At 41.4% G+C, this 20,294-nt stretch overlaps 1 pseudogene; it reads right to left on the bottom strand.

Moving 5' to 3' along the window:
* Positions 1-2,019: 2,019 nt before the first annotated feature.
* LOC110148912 (zinc finger protein 350-like) lies at positions 2,020-19,729 on the bottom strand (annotated as a pseudogene).
* Between the last annotated feature and the right edge of the window lie 565 nt (positions 19,730-20,294).

The following is a 20,294-nucleotide window of genomic DNA, read 5'->3' as shown; positions in this document are numbered from 1 at the left end:
ATTTGAAGGAACAGGCAAATGAAAAAAAAAAAAAAACACAAAAAAACGTTAAGTGGATGCTTTAGTGCTTTAGTATTATACAACTTACAGAAAGGGTAAAGAAAAACCCAAAAGGGATGCACTACCATGGTGACCATGGAAGTCACCCCCATGGCCACTGGGAAGCCAGCCTAACACTTAGCTCTCATCATCATTGGGTATGCCTCTCAGAAACACTCTGCCACACCCGATTCAGGAACCCTCACCACACACAAGTCGGTTATGTCGTCACTCAGTTCTGGTGTGTTTCACCTGCTCAGTCAGGTTGTCACACAAGCAGGGCTCATCTCTGTCAGCAAGTATTATCTATCATGTAACGTGTGCAGTTCCAGTAGTGACTGATTCATGCACTTTTCTGAGTGGAACACACATTCCATTGCACTGAGCCCACTCTGAGTCATCCTGTTCCAGTTTCTGGATACACCAGAGGAAGATGCAGCCGCCTCAGAGGTTCTCACAGCTTCATCTGCTTCTCAGCGTGTTCCCTCCCCTCATGAGACTGGCTAGGAAGACATCTGACAAAGTTCTCCAAAGCCACAGCATTGCCATCAGAGTAGTGAGAGGTGGACAGGTAAACTTGGGAGGCTCCAGGTGGCTCTGGCAGTTGATTGTGGCCTCCAAGCCCTGGCGGGAGTGCTGGGGCCCCTGCAAGGGGTAAACGGTGGTCACATCAGGGGGCTGAGAGGCAGCGGCTCACCGCACTGGAGCAGCAGCAGACACCTTGGGAGTGGTCCAAGGGTGCCGTGAGGCGGTGGCAGAAGGCTGGCTCTGCATGGCCAGGCTGGATCAAGGTGGGGTTGGGGGGAACATAGAGAGTGCCAGGTTCTGTTCAAGCACTGTTTAAACAGGAAACCATGGCAACTTTCCACAAAGAATATCTTTTTCCCTAATGATCATTCAGGTAGGTTGACTCTAAGAAGGCCCTCACAGATGTGCAACTCTCCCATTGAGGGTGGGCTGGCCTAGCAATTTGCTTCTAAAAGAATCTAACAAAGGTGACCAAAGATTTAGATATAATAGGTACAATGTGACATTGCTATGAACTATCATCAGGTGAGTTACAGAGTCATTCCCTAGCAATGAGAAAGAGTTCAAGTCCTTCTCTATCAAACTACACATTAAGGACTTCCCTGGCAGTCCAGTGGTTAAGACTCCATGCTTCCACTGCAGAAGGCATGGGTTGGATCCCTGGTCAGGAAAGTTCCACAAGCTGTGGCGTGCAGCCAAAAAATGAAAACACACACACACACACATATTAAGGGTGTTAATCTGATGGAAAATAAGGTAGTTTTACATCAACAAGTTTCCAAATTTCCACTACAATCACAAGCTTATGTCCTTTATGAGACTGGCTGCCATTCTGCTAAAGGTTCTACACATTTCGTGTATCCATAGACATTTATTTCTGACACATGATGAGGAACAATGTTATTAAAAACCTTACCGTCTTAACTGGTATGCAAATTAGAAGCTGACTTGGCAGGTTGAGGGTGTTCAGACCCTGCACATTCCAAAGAAAGGACTGGCTTTTGATCTGCACCTGAGAGGGAACCTCTAAGCCCTTGGAACAGCCTGCCTGCCGAAAGCATCTTTACATACCTGGGGTTTGAACTATGCCATACAGTTTATTCCAGCAATATGATTTTTGGTGAACACTTGCTTTTGTTTGCCTGGGGGTCTGGGCCATGCTGTATTGGTTTGACTTTAAGGAGGCTAGAGCTTGAAAAAGTAAAGTCAGTCATGTGGTTTCTCCATGCTAGCATAAGCAGCCCCTTTACTGACGCCCCATCCCAAGTCCCCAGGCACTAAGGCTCAGGTGAGTTTCTCTGGCTGGCAATACGCACATGAGTTGTCACATAACTGACACACAGTCCATACAACTCTACTGGGGAGGACAACTGGATGTACCTGATTTCTCCTAAAGTCTGCCTTAAGCACCTTTTAGATTTGCTAATTTGTAACTTTTCACCATCATAACCATAAGTATAGCAGCTTTTGAGTTTTTCTTTTTTCTTTTGAGTTTTTGAGGTTTTTGTGGGGTTTTTTAGTTTCTGAGTCAGTGCTTTCAGAGAATAATCAAACATGAGGGTGGTCTTATGGACTGGACATATTTGCCTTCCCAAAATTTCTTTCTGATGTGAATTTATGATGCTTTTGAAGTCAAGCTCGCTACTATTCAACCTACTAAGAGCTGCTGATATTTAATGAAGTATATCTTTGTACTGGGTTCCCCTAGCGGCTCAGATGGTAAAGAATCTGCCTGCAATGCAAGAGACCCAGGTTTGATCCCTGGGTTGGGAAAATCCTCTGGAGAAGGGATTGGCAACCCACTCCAGTATTCGTGCCTGGAGAATTCCATGGACAGAGGAGCCTGGCGAGCTACAGTCCATGGGGTCACAAAGAATCAGCCACAACTGAGCGACTAACAATGACTGACTGATTGACCTTTCCATTATTGGCATTCATTAGCATTCTCTCAGTGAGAGTTTTCAACTACAAAAAAAGCTAAAGTCTGCTCCAAAGGCTGGTCCACATTGAATGCACTCCTCCTTACATGTTTCCTGTGACATAAAAGAAGACATAACTGGTAACTGAAGGCAGTACCACACTAACTACATTCATGAGGTTCCTCTCCTGTGAAAACTCTCTGCCATCTCCTGAGGGGACATATCTGGCCACAGGCTCTACCACAAGAACCACATTCCCTTGGGCAAGGAACCCATGGATGTTTAATGATGCCTGCACTGCCATAGCAGGCCCCTGCATTGTCACTGTCTCAATGTAGGTTTTCTCCTGTTTGGGTTCTGTGGCACATGAGTCATAGCTCTCCAAGGAATCCTTTTCTACCTTGACTGAATTGACACGTTTCTCTTTTGTATGAGTTCTCTTATGTTTAGTGAGGGAGGACTTGTGGCAGAAGGCTTTCCCACAGCTGCTGCACCCATGGGGCTTCTCTCCTGTATGGACTCTCTGGTGTCTGCTAAGTATGAACTTCGTGGAGTAGCTTTTCCCACACACATTGCATTTGTGGCACTTTTCTGTGTGACCTTTTTGATGTCTAATGAGACTTGACTACTGAAAGTAGGCTTTTCCACACTCACTGCATACATAGGATTTCCAGTGTGAAATATTTGATGTGCAACGAGACATGGCTTGTGACTGAAGACTTTACCACACTCTTTGCACCTATAGGGCTTCTCTCCAGTATGAATTCGTTGATGTATAAGGAAGTTACCCTTCTGAATGAAGCCTTTCCCACATTCACTGCACATATATGGTTTCTCTCCTGTGTGAGTTTTCTGATGTACAAGGAGCTGAGACTTCCTAGAGAAGGTTTTCCCACACTCACTGCATGCGTGGGGTTTTATTCCTCGTTCAACTTGCATATGTATATTAAGCTCTGCCTTCCTGCAGAAGGCTTTACCACATTTAAGGCATTTATACGACTTCTCTCCTGTATGTGTTCTCTGGTGTACAGTGAGCTGAGACTTTTTGATGAAGGTTTTACCACATTCCATACACTCATGTTTCTTTCCTTTTTCAATCTGATGTATACTGAGTTTTGAATTGGTGCGGAAAGTGTTTCCACGTTTATTGCATTTAATTCCAGTGTAATGTTTTTCATGTTTACTATGAAGAAATGATTTCTCGTATTTATTAAACTTGTCAGGATTCTTTGCTATGGAGCTTCTGGTTAACTAAATCTAAATTAGAGTTCAGTATGTCAAACTTATCATGGATTTGCCTTAAAGTAACAAGATTTCCATGCAGACAAAAAATATTTCCCAAAGAACTGAGTTCATGGCCTCTTTCCATATTTTTATGCTTGTATTGGATTCCAAGGATTGCTGCATAGGATCACCAACTTCTAGAAAGAAAATGAATTTTCACAATCAGGATATGCAATAAAACTGCTTCTAAAATGAAATGGTTTGGGCTAGCTCTCTCTGACAATTATGTCATATGAAAAAAATCATTAAGTATAAATTTACTTCGTGAAAATGGGGGTAAACAGAATAAGGTCATAACATCTAAAAAAAAAAAAAAAAGATATAGAATCAGTGGCAGAGAATTCTCAATTAGTAAAATATTTGGTGCTCTCCAAAGAGATCCCTGCGAAACTGGCAAAAGAGGACAAAGTAAAAATATGTGTCATTAACACAAAATAAAATAAGTTGGAGAGACATCTGATCTAACATTATGGAGGACGTATCCATTCTCTCCCCCAATATTTATTGAATGTCTAATATGTATCATGTGCTGTCACAGCATCTGAATACACACTAAAGAGAAACACATTTTCTGCATTCCCCTGGGCAAAAGAGAACAAAATGGAATAAGACAAATTCACACTGAAAAGTGGTTCCCAGCACATGAAAAATAACAATGCCCTGTAAGGAAATAAAAGGTGAGCCAAGAAACTAGGAATAAAAATTAAGCAGCTTCATGTAAGTAACTTCATGTTTCATTCAAGTACGACAGCAGTGCAAAAGCCTTGACAAAGGAAAGGTTTGGCCAGATCAAGAAATAGAAAGGTAGCCAGTGGGCCCTGAATGGAACAGTTACATAGGGAGAAGGAAAACTTAAAGTTCAAAAGGTAGACAGAAGTCATACTATGTAGATCTGGTAGAAGAATCTGAATTTAAAGCTAAGACTAGTGATGAGCCACCAGAAGCTCTGAGGAGGAGGGGGGTTCTGATTTCTATTTCCAAAAGATTGCTGACTGCTGCGTGGATAGTGATAGGAGAGGAAGAAGTGTGGGAGAGAAAGTTAATGAAGTAATCAGGCAAGAGACAATAGTGCCTTGGTCTGGAGCAACAACAGTATACATGTGGACAAGTCAAGAACTCAAGGCACATCTAGAAGGAAAAAACAACATTCACTGTTGAATTCAATGTAAGTAAAAAGGAGGAATTAAAGATTTTCCTCAGGTATTTGGCCTAAACGACTAGAAGTTCTAGTTTAAGTTGGTGAGGAACACGAGGGAAAGAGATTTTTAACGTGGGAAAATCAGTGTGTATTTTGACACAAACATCCTAAGGTGGGTATCTTAGTACAGACATAAAGAACTCAACTGGAAAGAGGAATTTGGAGAAGACTTTGGTTAGAGGATAAATATGGGGGTTATCTGTACAGGCATAACTCAGAGATATTCCAGGTTCAGTTCCAGACCACCATAATAAAGCAAGTATTGCAATAAAGCTAGTGACAAGAATTTGTTTCCCAGTGCATGTAAAAGTTATGTTTACACAATACTGTAGTCTGTTAAGTGTGCAATAGCATTATGTTTAAAACGGAGTACATATTTTATTTTTTTTAATTTATTTTTTTATTAGTTGGAGGCTAATCATTTTACAATATTGTAGTGGGTTTTGTCATACATTGACATGAATCAGCCATGGATTTACATGTGTTCCCCATCCCGATCCCCACTCCCACCTCCCTCTCCACCCGATCCCTCTGGGTCTTCCCAGTGCACCAGGTCCGAGCACTTGTCTCACGCATCCAACCTGGGCTGGTGATCTGTTTCACCCTATATAATATACATGTTTCAATGCTGTTCTCTCGAAACATCCCACCCTCGCATTCTCCCACATTAAAAATTGCTAGCCATCATCTGAGCTTTGTGAGCTCAGATGATGGCTAGCAATTTTTAATGAGAAAGTATTTTTAAATTAAAATATATACTCTGTTTTAGAGAGTATTTTAATTTAAAAATACTTTCTCATTAAAAATTGCTAGCCATCATCTGAGCTTTCTGTGAGTTGTAGAAATAACATGAAAGATCATGGATTACAAATCACCATAACAAACATAATAATAAAAAGTTTGAAATATTGAGAGAATTACCAAAATTTGAGAAAGACACAAAGGGAGCAAATGTTGTTGGAAAAAATGGTGCCAACAGGTTTGCTCGACACAGAGCTGCCACAAACCTTCAATTCAATTTGGTTTTTTTTTGGCTGCACCACACACTTACAGAGCATCTTAGTTCCCTGACCAGGGATCTAGTCTGGTCCATGCCCACTGCAGGGGAAGCATGGAGTCCTAACCACAGGACTGCCAATGAATTCCCTCTTTGGGTAATACTTCTATACAAACACAGCTAATTTCATTGTTGTTTTATTGTACTCTGCAGATAGTGTGGTTTTTTTTCTTTTTACAATTGAAGGTTTTGTGAGGACTTCCCTGGTGGTCCAGTGGTTAAGACTCTGAGCTTCCACTGTAGGCAACACAGGTTTGATCCCTGATTTGGGAACTAAGACCCTGTGTGCCATACAGCACTGCCAAAAAAGATAGGGAAAAATATATATATATATAGATATAGATATAGATATATATCTCTGATCCAGCAAATATATGAAGAAATCAGCAAAGTATGCATGAGGGTTATGGTTTGACTTCAGGTGAGGCCTAAGATTGTAATTCTTTTTTTTTACTTGACTGAATTCCTTTATTTCAATCTATATGGGAGGCATAATTCATTCTGAAAATTACAATACTTATAGCATTTCTCATAATTTTATTAAAAAATTTTTTCAAACATACAAATTGAATGAACTACACAGTGAACAGCTATATACCCACCTCTTTGATTCTACAGTTAACATATTGCTACATTTGCTTTATCTCATATTTGCCCATCCAGAATGAACAGACAGATGTACACTAAAAGACCAAGTTGCCATGAGAACACAGCATTCAGGGTGGGGCTGAATGTTAGGAAGGGAAATCAATATTACCTGAGGTTCACTAGTCAGGAGATGATGGTGAATCTGAAGTTCTCTCTTTGCAGAGAGGCATGGAAGCCTGAATTTTCAAAGCAAGGTAAGAGGAAGGAACAAGCAGTGATACCACGGCAGTCAATGAAGAAGTGAAAAACTTGAGAATCCATAGAAAGAAAAAAATCTAAGTAAAGCAAATCAAGACTCTAGATGAAATAAATCAGTATAAAATCCAGAGGTGAAAACATGAGTATTTTCCTCTAAATGATTAAGTAATGAATATGAACATAGGAGAGGAATCCTCAGAGGCTCTGCTGAGATACTGTCAAAGTAACTAGAAGATGAGTCACCATAACATGACTTCAGAGGTGTGAGGCCTTCACAGATCTAGGACTTTACTTCTTTTCTCCCTGGATGCTTCTCATTCACTTACCTGGATCACGGATACTTTCCCTTTCTATCCATGGTTTGTCTCCTTGCTTCAACTTGAAGATTTCAGTTGGTTTGGGACTTCGATACCCTAATTCACAAAAAAATAACATACTATTTAGCAAAATCTTTGGGCATGAAATCTAAACACTGTTCAATGATCCCATTTATATTAACAGATTATGAAGCTGCACCTTGGAAGTAGCTTTCCCCTTGCAGTAGCAAAAACTTGAGAAACCATAGAAAGAAAAAAAAAGTCTAAGCAAAACAAATCAAGATCCTAGATGAAATAAATCTGTCTGAAGCCTGAGGGGAGACTAAGAATCTATCACTTATAAAAATTCAAGTCATATGTACGGGTAAACAAACTCTGGTCAGTGACTGTAACTAAGACATTACACTGTCACACTTTAAAAGTGCTATTCATTCAGAATAAAGTGCTCTTACAAAACAGAGTATTCAAGAAGTAAAGGAAAACTTCTAAAACACGATAGCAAACGTGTTTTATACCACTACATTTTAAAAATTAAAATTACTTAAAAATATTCATCTCATGAATGTCTCATCCTTTTGACGTTTCTATTTTTAATGTATCTTTTATAGTACGTATGGACTTCCCTGGTGGCTCAGATGGTAAAGAATCTGTCTGCAATGTAGGTGACCTGGGTTCAATCCCTGAATTGGGAAGATCCTTTGGAGAAGGAAATGGCAACCTACTCCAGTATTCTTGCCTGGAGAATTCTATGGACAGAGAAGCCTAGTAGGCTAGTCGATGGGGGTCACAGAGTCGGATACGACTGAGTGACTAACTCTTACTTACTTATAATACATATAATAAATTTAGCGGAATACCTACATAATTGATTATATATATTCTGGGCTTCCCTGATGGCTCAGTGGTAAAAGAATCCACTTGCCAATGTAGAAGACACGGGTTTGCTCACTGGTCCGGGAAGATTCCACATGCTGAGGAGCAACTAAGCCCATGTGCCACAACTACTGAGCCTGTGTTCTTGAGCCCAGGAATCCCAACTACTAAAGCCCCCATGCCCTAGAGACCTCCACACAAGAGAAGCCACTGCAATGAGAAGTCTGTGCACTGCAACTAGAAAGTAGTCCCCACTTCCTAGAGAAAAGCCCACACAGCATAGAAGAGCGAGCACAGCCATAAATAAATAAATAAGTAAATAATATATCGTGTATATATATAGTGTGTGTGCTAAAAAAATAAATAACTAAATAAATAAATGCGCTTTTTAAAAAAAAGAATATGTTAGAGAAACAGTAGGCAGCCCGCACACACTGCAGTATCTGGCCCTTGGCAGAAGTCTGACAATCTCTCTTACATCATTCGTACTTCAGATATCTGCCCCCAAATCATTCCACAACTGAGAAAGGCAAGACTGCTGACCGGGCACAGTGAGTGACACGGGGGAGCGGTCCTCACCCACAGACAGCAGGTTGCTGTAGTTCTCCAGCATCATGTCCTGGTATAGGTCCTTCTGAGCAGGGTCTAGTAGCCTCCACTCCTACCAGGTGAACTCCACAGCCACATCTTCAAACAATAATGATCCCTGTAGTAACAAATCTTCTTTAATCTGGGGTGATTCTTAGATGGTTTGGAAGAGACGTATAGAAATCTAATCCTTTCTACTGTGTAGGTTGTATCCATATATGTGATATATTATCCAGCATTGAAGAATGGAAAATCTTATACAGACATCCTGTTACTCTAATTCAGTCACCCATTCACTCAATAATTCAGGTTTCCTGAAATGTCATTAAAACCTCTTTTAACCTTGACACATCTGCCATCTGTGTACATATGTGCATTCACTGAACTATGTGCAGGTGATATCAAAACGAACATGCATGTTCTTACCCTCAAGAAGCCTTCACAGTGCACAAGTTAAACAGAAACAATAAGCGCTAGAATTAAACATGAAAAACCTGATGATGCTGGAACTGTAAGACACTGAAATATAGACAATGTTTAATGCGTGCAAAGGCATAACACAGTCTTAAAGATGAGACGGCTAACTTGAAGAAACAAAGATCAATTCAAAGCAATGAATACAGAAACTGAAACTAAATATTTCAATTTGCAGACTGACTACCAATTCGATATAACACAGAAGTGAACTGGACAACAGATCTGAAGTACAAAAGAAAACAATGGAAAATACAAAAGTGAGGTTGAGAGATATGAAGGACATAGTGAGAAGGCTGAATTTACACCTATTCTGAATCTGAGGGGAGAAGAAAAAAATCTGAGGGAAGGTAATAACCAAAGATAAACAGGCAGATTACATTTTAGAACTGGTAAAAGACAAAACCTCAGAATGAGAGAACTCAACAATGCCAAGCAGGAGGAAAAAAGAGATCCACTGCTATACACACACGGAGGTAAAACTGCAGAACACCAAACTCAAAGGGAAAATTCAAAAATATCCAAAGGGAAACTACATATACAGAACAAAAGAATAACCAATATGATTTATTGTCTCTAAGTTCTCAACAGCAGTGATGACTTCCCTGCTGGTCCAGTGACTAAGGTTCCACATTTCCAATGCAGGGGGCCGTGGTTCAATCCCTGGCCAGGGAACTAGGTCTCACATGCCACAACTCAAAGATATTGTATGCTGTAACTAAGACCAAACACAGCCAAATAAATAAGTAATTTATTAAAACTTCAGTACCAGGAAAGATTTACTTTACTGAGGAAATGATTTACCTTCTCTGCAAAAAAACATGAATCACATAATGCTTGCTATTTCTCTTGTTGGCACTGGCTTCCAAAATTATTGGAGATAACCTAGTAAAGCAACATAAGAGAATGAAAAAGCTGGCTTAAAACCAAACAGTCAAAAAACTAAGATCACGGCATCTGGTTCCATCACTTCATGGCAAATAGATGGGAAAAAAGTGTAAACAGTGGCAGATTTTATTTTCTTGGGCTCCAAAATCACTATGGACAGTGACTGCAGCCACGAAATTAAAAGATACTTGCTCCTTGGAAGGAAAGCTATGACAAACCTAGACAGTGTATTAAAAAGCAGAGACAATGTTCATTGCTGTTTATAATAGCACTGTTTATAATAGCCAGGACATGGAAGCAACCTAGATGCCCATCAGCAGACGAATGGATAAGGAAGCTGTGGTACATATACACAATGGAGTATTACTCAGCCATTAAAAAGAATTCATTTGAATCAGTTCTAATGAGATGGATGAAACTGGAGCCCATTATACAGAGTGAAGTAAGCCAGAAAGATAAAGACCAATACAGTATACTAACACAAATATATGGAATTTAGAAAGATGGTAATGATAACCCTATATGCAAAACAGAAAAAGACACAGATGTGCAGAACAGACTTTGGGACTCTGTGGGAGAAGGCGAGGGTGGGATGTTTCGAGAGATCAGCATCGAAACATGTATATTATCTAGGGTGAAACAGATCACCAGCCCAGGTGGGATGCATGAGACAAGTGCTCGGGCTTGGTGCACTGGGAAGACCCAGAGGGATCGGGTGGAGAGGGAGGTGGGAGGGGGGATCAGGATGGGGAATACCTGTAAATCCATGGCTGATTCATGTCAATGTATGACAAAACCCACTACAATATTGTAAAGTAATTAGCCTCCAACTAATAAAAATAAATGGGGGAAAAAAATTAAAAATAAAATAAAATAAAAAGCAGAGACACCATTTTGCCCACAAAGGTCCATATAGTCAAAGCTATGGTTTTTCCAGTAGTCATATACGGATGTGAAAGTTAGACTATAAAGAAGGCTGAGCGCTGAAGAATTGATACCTTCCAATTGTGATGCTGCAGAAGACTCTTGAGAGTCCCTTGGATCTCCCAAGGAGATCAAACCAGTCAATCCTAAAGGAAATCAACCTTGAATATTCACTGGAAGGACTGATGCTGAAATTCCAATATTTTGGCCACAATATGCAAAGAGCTGACTCATTGGAAAAAGACCCTGATGCTGGGAAGATTGAGAGTAGGAGGCAAAAGAGAGGAGAGGGGGCAAAAGAGGATGAGATGGTTGGATGGCATCACCAACTCAATGAACATGAGTTTGAGCAAACTCTGGGAGACAGTGAAGGACAGAGAGGCCTGGTACACAGCAGTCAATGGGGTTGCAAAGAGTCAGACAAGACTTAGTGACTGAACAACAACATAAATAACCCCTAGGGTCTTACAGTTTTTTAATTAATATTCTGACGTTAAAAATTCTGAGCAGATTCTTTGCGTGCATTCCCCCTCATTTGAAATTTACCCTGACACAGACATTATGGTTGATATTCATTTTTCTTCAGATTCAGGCTCTCAAAAATGTGTCATTTTCCAATAAATTAAGTCAATTTTTATAAGCCTCTACAAATACAACATGAAAGAAAGGAGGAAGTAAACATGTCAAACTCACCTGGACCGTGGTCATTTTCTTCTGTTCTTAGAAAATGACTGGAACTGGGATTCTTCTATTTTTCCAGACTGTCACTCAAATTCCGATCAAACACTTCGCATCTCAAATTAACGTATTCCTGGAAGTGATCCTTTCCTGGTCCTGGAACTTCCTTCTGCTTACTTCACTTGATTCTAAGGACTTAAAAACAAACTCACTTTACTTTTCCTGGAGTATAATTGCTTTACAATGCTGTGTAAATTTCTGTTGTAAAGCAAAGTGAATCAGGGACACATATACACATATCCCCATCTACTTAGAGCTCCTTTCCATTTAGATCACCATAGAGCACTGAGTAGATTTCCCTGTGCTATACAGTAGGTTCTCATTAGTTATCTTATCAATAGTGTACATCATAGTGATATCACAGTATCAATACTGTATACATGTCAAGCCCAGTCCAAAAGCCAATTCACTTCAATTTGTACATTCCCCTGGAAATCCCATGGACAGAAGAGCCGGGTGGGCTACAGTCCAGCTACAGTCCCTGGGGTCACAAAGAGTCAGACAAGACTGAGGGACTAAACCACAACTACTGGGCCATACACCTTGTTGGTGTTGCTAAAGTTGCTGTGGTAGGCAGAGTCAACGGCCCCCACAAAGATATCCACGTTCTAATCTCTAGAAGCTGTGAATATGTTACATCACATGGCAAAGGGGAATGGAGGTTGTTAATGAAATTACAGTTGCTAATCAGATGACCTACTAATCCAGAGATTCCCTGGATTATTCAGGTAGGGCCAATGTAACCAAAAGGGCCCTTATGCATGGAAGAAAGCAGAAGGGACCAGAGAGAGATGCGATGTGATAAGAACTCGACACGCCGCTCCTGGCTTTGGAGATGGGGATAAAAGGAACCAGGAGCCAAGGAGCATGGACAGACTCTAGAAGCTTGAAAAGACAAAGAAATAGCTGGCCCCCACAGCCTCCAGGAAAGAACACGCTCCTGCTAAGACCTTGGTTTCAGCCCTGTAAGATCCATGTTGAACTGCTAACCCATAGAAATTTAAGACAATAGATTTGTGTTTATACAACTAAGTTTATGTTACTTTATCACAGATTGAAGGCAGGAGGAGAAGGGGCTAACAAAGGATGAGATGGTTGGATGGCATCATTGACTCAATGGACACAAGTTTGTGTAAACTCCAGGAAATGGTGAAGGACAGGGAAGCCTGGCATGCTGCAGTCCAGGGGATTGCAAAGAGTCAGACATGACTGAGCGACTGAACAAAAAAATTACAGAACCAACACAAAATCTAATATAGGTGTCCTCTAACATAAAATCCTAATACTTGAAAGTTTCCTTTTGTTTAGAAAACCACAACATGTAGACATCAGGGCAGTGCAAACACCATGAAGATTAACATGCTAAGCAAATCATAAGTATTTTCTTATTTAATCCTTGCCACCAATCCAGATGTATCAAATCACTAGATTTATGTTTAAATGAAACAAGTCAAGGCTTAGAACCTAAAGTATCTTGTCCGGAGTCGCATACTTTCTCAGAGGCAGTGCTGAATCTCAAACCTGGGATTCTTCTCTCCACAGCTCATCACCTTAACCACTTTGTACTTTCTTTACCAGACAACCTCCAAAAGTTTAGCTCTCTGAAGAGCTGACTGAAAAAGCTCACTACCCATAATACCACCCTAGAAAGTAGCATACAAGCACAGGGCATACACTGGATGTCTGAAACAGCTCTTAGAACATTCAATGCACAAACACAGAGCTAACTTCTTCCACAAAGAGAAAACTAGAACAGAAGCAAGTCCCAACACTCATTCCAAAGCAGCAAATCAAAGACAGACAAGGAGTCAGAAAGACTCATGTTATAAGCTCACTGATTCAGTGGGATCACCATGAGTTTTTGCTTCCACTCCTTCTGGCCACAAATTTTTCCAAGATAATTTCCCAATAGCTTTTCTAAATCCCCAAAACCACAGACCCACCCCCATTCCACCCACCACAACTGTTCTTTGATCTCTTGTTGTTCAGTCACTAAGTCATGTCTGATTCTTTGTGACCCCATGGACTGTGGCACACCAGGCTTCCCTTACCTTCACTATTTCCCGAAGCTTGCTCAAACGCGTATCCATTGAGTCAGTGATGCCATCCAAGCAACTCATCCTCTGTCTTTTGATCTCTGGGTACATGCAATTCCACTCGGTCGCCAACCTTGAATCACTTTACTCTATGCACCAGGACCAGAGATCTGGACAAGAGAAAACGTATAGAACTATTTATAGGACTATCAAGGACCATCAAACTCAGGACTACTCATGGGGGCGGGGGGAAGAACATGAATACAACATCTCGCCCATATTCAAATTTCATAATCCCCTGTTCACGAGTCCTCCTGTCCCTCCTATAATGAACGGGTAGGATTTCCTGATGGTTTCCTGGCACTGCACACATCCACTTTATGGCATCACTCCTGTTGCCCTAGAAGGGCCACCTGCTTTTCCAGAAATACACACATGTACAAAGAGAAAAATATGAAGCCTTAAAGAGCAAAGTAGGCCATAGAAAGACATTTTCATAAGTCTCACATATTAATATCAAAGAAGCTTATTTCTTGACCACAACACAACAAAACCAGAAATGCAAACCATGGTGTATGTATATGTTTAATATTTTTGTGTTATCTTTGCATGAAAAAGGCACCTCTTCCGTACCTTAGGAATGATCTGTATAAGAGATATGGATTCCCAGGTGGCTCAGTGGTAAAGAATCCGCCTGCCAATGCAGGAGACGCAAGAGAGAAATATTAATGAGAAATTCAACACATCTATAAAAACGGAAACCAAAACCTGCATATCCAGGGGAAAAAAATGAAAAACCTTCAAACTAAAAAGGCAATATAAATGAAAACTCTGAATTATTCAGTAGTAAATGACAACAAATCCTGTGGGTGGGTGAGAGAACCTGGATAAGCAGAGAATCATTAACATGCTGCAGAAAATCCTAAGTATGTAAGTCAAGCCTACCCAAATTAATGTACATGTACAGTTAATGTGACTAGTAACCTTGCAACTGATTCACTCACCTGACATGACACTACTGCAGCCATTAAGAAAATGTAACCATTTTATACTATGGAAATGTTTATAATTAGAAATAAAGTGATAAAACCAACATCTGTTATATGTGCATATGCATGTACTGAGCTGCTCGGTCATGTCCGACTCTTGCGACCCCATGGATTGTAGCCCACCCAGGTCTTCTGTCCCTGGGACAGGACTTTCCAGGCAAGAATACTGGCAGTGGGTTGCCATTTCCTCCTCCAAGGGATCTTCCCCACCCAAGGATCAAACCCACACCTCTTGCATCTCCTATGCTGGTAGCAGATTCTTTACCACTGAGCCACCTGGGAAGCCACATCTCTTATACAGGTCATTCCAAAGGTACGGTAAAGGTGCCTTTTCCATCCAAAGGTAACACAAAAATATTAAACACATACATACACCATGGTTTCCATTGGAGATCAGCGTTTAGGGTAAAGAGATGTTTTTACTTGTGTAGAATGAACTTGAAAGGGAATACACAAGAAAACTGTGGTGTAGACCTGGAGGCAAGAGAAATAAAACACACCTTTTGTAACACATCACTAGATTATATCTAACTATTTTTGAAAGATGATAATGACAAGAGTGTTTATATGTCATAACAATAGTTTTCAACTAGGGTTTTGAGGAATGTATGAGCATAAAGGAGTGAACTGGATTTGGATCAACTGAATGAATCTATCATCAAATCTGTGCCCAGGAGTCCATATCTGAACCTCAAGCCTACCTACTCTCCAAAGCTCCAGCCTTATGCCTCCTCACATACACTAGTCACCCCAACAAAATAAACCAGAACAAACAAAAAACCTGACTCCAAGTTAAATCTGGACCATAAAACCTCGTTCACTGGCACCCTTCCCCCACTCCAGGTTTCTCCATGTCTGAGCCCCACAGTGACAAGACACCTACACAAAACACCAAATTCATTGATATTCACCTACCACTCCAGTTCTTAATGACTGAGCCTCCTAAGTAGAAACTGTTATCAAGTTAAACTTGGGTCAGCTCACCCGCCGAGCAGCAAAGCCAATTTACTGACACCACTTTGTTGTGAAGCAAAGCCCAGCGTTTTCTGCAGGGCCCAGCCAGGAGAACTGACAGCTTAAGCTCAGAAGACCTCAACTCCCCAATGCCTTTCAGGGAAGGGTTTTTTAAAGCAATTATTTGTGATGAGGGATGCAAGGTTCATGACTTCCTACTGACTGGTTGGCGGTGAGGTAACAGCTTCAGGAAACTTCATCAACTTTCTAGTTCTAATCAGTGTGGGGTCTACAAGCTTGTGCTCAGCAAATAATCACATCTTCCGCCCTGGCTGATGTCTGAGTTTCTGCAGAACAACTCAAAGGTATGCATCAGATCCTATGCACAACCCTTAAGGAGGAACTAAGATTCGATGAACTATTGTTTCTTGCCTGATTTTCCTTAGTTTCTGCATACCCTCACTTCCCACTTCCCTAATTAGTCTGCTCTTTGGATATTCCTGAAAGTCCAGGAGATCAAAGCCTTTTTCTACAGACAAGAAAAGGGGGTGACAGGGAGGGTCTTTTGTACCCAAGAGGGCCCTTCAGGATCCAGCTCACTTTCAATCCCCCTTTTCCTTTGATAGTCCTCAATCTTGAGGGGAACAGGGTGGGACACGAAAAAGAAAAGTTTTGGCTGGAGAGGTCAATTATAAAATCAGCAAGGGAACTCAATTTTAGGAAGGCCGTTTCAAAACACAAAGACACAAACCCTCTGTCCAGCGCCTCGGTCGCTTCTCTCTTCAGAGATTTAATAGCACTGACTGCCAAAGGGCGTATGACGAAAGCCAAGCCTCCCCAGTGACTGAACCCCAAAAAACCGCCTGAAGGCCTTCCATTGGCCTCGCAGGCCCCTCACTCCGGATCGACGTCCCGAACACTACCCACCTGATACTGAGATTCTCAAGGCTCCGGGCAGCTACCAAAGGCCGAATTCACTTCCAAAATCATTCCCATTAAGACTTTGTCGTGCGCAAGTCCCCTTTCTGGCGGTTGCTAAGGACGCTTCTGATCCGGCGCGACCTTTTGAGGTCTTGGAGTTCTGGCCTCCCGTCCAGCTCTATGACGTAACGGGACCACGCCCACCCCAGCGAAGCGAGAGCAAACGGTCAACGCAGAGTTTAGGGCTCAGAGCGGGAATTGAAATCACTTTGGGACACTCCCTTCCCTTTCCCTTCTCGTTGTTGGTCAAACGCACCATGCCGAACAACTTTTGAGAGGCTGGACCCTATCCGACAGTGGCGGCACGGGCTGGATTCTATTTTGCCTTTTGGGGCTTACGGAGAGATGGCGGCGCCTGCCAACACCCCGGAGAAACACCATGGGGGCGGCCATCTTGCAGGAAGTGCAGTTCCGTACGGCGGAGAGACTCGAGGAGCTAGCGTTAGTAGCCGCCTTAGGACGATCCACGAAGTTTGTAGGAGTGAAGACCCATTATAAAGGCGGCTGTCAAAGACAGGGTGAAATCTGTAAAGGAGGTGGAGCGGGTATGGAGAATGAGTAAGGTTGTTCTGGGACCTGTCTGAGGGGCGGAGCCGCCGATGTTGAAGAGTCCAGCACTGTAAACACTTATGCCGGGGGCTGGGAATAGGCTGTTTCCAATTGCGAACCGAGGGGCGAGGCTTAAAAGGAATGCAAATATTTCCTTAGAAAACAAAGGGCAATTCCGAATAATTACATGGTGATATATAGTATTGCATCCTTTCAAGAGGGCAATTTAGAAATTATCTATACAATTTAAAATTTTCATTCTAATTGATGCAGAATTTCCAATGCTAGAAATTATTGTTTGGTAATTTTTTTTTTAAACTAGGAATAACAGTGTACAATCAGCAGGTGAAGAGTTTGGTAAATTAAACATAGATCTTTTAAACAGAACAGTCTACAGCCTTTAAAAAGCCAATTATAGGGACTTCCTTTGTGGTCCAGTGGTGAAGACTATGCTTCCAATACAGCGCTGCGGGTTTGATCCCTGGACCAGGAACTACAATCCCATATACCATGTGGTGTGGTCAAATTGAAAATAATATAAATAAATAAACCAATTGTGGAATTACCTGTATTTTTTAAGTGACTTATTGAAAGGATGAAATTTTGACTTCCAGAACAGCATTCATAGTATGATCCTTAGTAATATGATTACTAAGCATTTAAAAAATTTGAAGGGATTAAGTAAAGCTGACAATTTTGATTATATTTGAGGTATGGACTTGGAGATAGGATCTTCACTAAACTCAAAGATTAACATAGCATCACAACATACTGCCTGCTCCAATCTGGAAGCTCCTCAAAGTGCACAACTGTAAAATGTAAGTCCTCTCCCTTCCAGACTGAATTTTCCCTTATTTTGTTTCTCATCTGGCAGTCACTACTACACAGTAAATCAAGAATGGAGATGAGTTAGCTGGATTTTAGGCTGAAGTGAAGGTCAGAGGATCAACCCAAAATACAACCTACATGTAACCATCACACTGGCCACTGATTCCTGTTAACACCATCTCAAAAATAACCCCAGAATCATTCCCTGTGCTTGCCCTCATTGCTTTACTCCATTTATATGAATTACTACTGAATTTGCCACCGCACCAACCCCAGAAGTGAATGCCTCTCTAACCACCTCCTTTTTTCCCATACCGCAACCATCTTTGTTATTATACCCTCCACAAAACTCTGAATTAGTTTACTGACAACAGACTAAAGCAAGATCTCAAGAGAATGCTTTTAAGGCTATATACAGGCACACACTGAACAGATTCTCCATTATCTTCATTACTCCCTGCCTCCCACTTAATTCTTCCACTACTCTGCTCACCTCCAAGACCTTGTGGTCTCATAGGCTACCAAGAGTTTACGAATACTTTCCCTCCACTTAAGTCCTTGGCACACAGGAAGCAATGAGAGACTATTAGTTACTATGGCTGTTCCATCATGAGTCATCTTAGATGTTACTTCTTTAGATAGCAGTCAGGGACACCCAGGCCAGTCTCAAAAACAATAATACAACTATTAAATATAAAATTGCAACTACACTGTGGTACTAACAATAGAAAGTACAAAAGGCATCCAATAGAGAAAAAGAGACAACAGGTCAATACAAGGGATGACTGAAGATCATTATCTATCCAGACCATCATGCTGACTTGTCTGCCCTCCAAAAAGTACTATGAATTCCTCAAACAGAAACTCTGTAATATTTTTGTATCCCTAGTTCTCAGAACAAAAACTTGAATGGGTTTCAATAATGGACTATTAAATGCTAACAGGCTTCCCAGGCGGCGCTAGTGGTAAAGAACCCACCGGCCAATGTAGGACACCTTCAGTCCCTGGGTTGGGAAGATGCCCTGGGGAAGGAAATGGCAACCCACTCCAGTATTCTTGCCTGGAGAATCCCATGGACAGAGGAGCCTGGTGGACTACAGTCCACAGGGCTGCAAAGAGTCAGACACGACTGAAGGGACTTAGCACACATCCAGAAAAGCCTTTCCTTGGGGAAGGGAAATCTCCCTCATTGCTACCTTACTGTAAATTACTATTATTAATATTAGTTATTTCTCCTCATAGAATTTATCACTTCCCAACATTTTATAATCCATTCACTCTCTCTCCTTCACTAGATCATATGGTCCACTGTGAAGGCTGTTTCTTTGCCCATTCTGTTCACTGATGTTTCCTTACTGTGCAAAACAGTGATCTGCAGTGGTGGTGCTATAAAATGTTTCTGGAAGAGTAAATGACCCAAACCCAGGATTGCTATTACGCTCTGAGTTGGCCATAACATGGCAAATTTCCATTGCTTCTCCTATGAGTCAGACTCACTGTTTATAACTGGGATCTTCTATTCTCATGGTATTATGGGAAAGAACTCCAGATAAAGGAGAAAGCAAAGACCCCACTTCAAAGACAGTGGGAAGGAAAGAGGGAGAAAGAAGTCACCTGTCTCAAATCAGAGGATCACAGAGTAGCTGAGACTTTTTTTAAACTTACTTTTTGGCTGCACCGTGTGGCATATGGGATCTTAGTTCCGAGACCAGGGATCGAACCCATGCCCCCTGCATTGGAAGCATGGAGTCTTAACTACTGGACACCCAGGGAAGTTCCAGGATATTTAAACGGCAGCTCTTCACGGGTGTCAGGCCTGTGGACAAATCTCAAGATTTAGCTCCAAGTCCTTCCAGAAAGATATTACTGACTCCCTATATACTCCACCACTCTTAAAGACTAAGGCTTCTATTTCGCATTTTGTTCTATTTATTCGAGCAATCATTTTCCTTTCCTGCCTTGTCCTCCTATAATGTTAAGTATCTCTGACATGTCAGACAGCCCACTCCTTAGAACCATCTTTCCCTCCAGTGATAGAATGAATTTTGATTAGCCCATGAGTTTATTCATTCACGTTTCAAATCTATATGTGATAAGGGTTTTGAGTGTCCCCCCCCCACCGCAGCAGGGAAATAGAAAATGATGAAAACCAGCACCGTACTCTCTGGTAAAGGAAATGATGGTAGAGCACCCCACCCCAGTCTGACCATTTGGCTGTCTGTGC

Source organism: Odocoileus virginianus, chromosome 20, assembly GCF_023699985.2.
Source record: "Odocoileus virginianus isolate 20LAN1187 ecotype Illinois chromosome 20, Ovbor_1.2, whole genome shotgun sequence".
Taxonomy (NCBI): Eukaryota; Metazoa; Chordata; class Mammalia; order Artiodactyla; family Cervidae; genus Odocoileus; species Odocoileus virginianus.
Note: the sequence above shows the minus strand (reverse complement) of the source record. Positions and strands in the feature narration are given on the sequence as shown.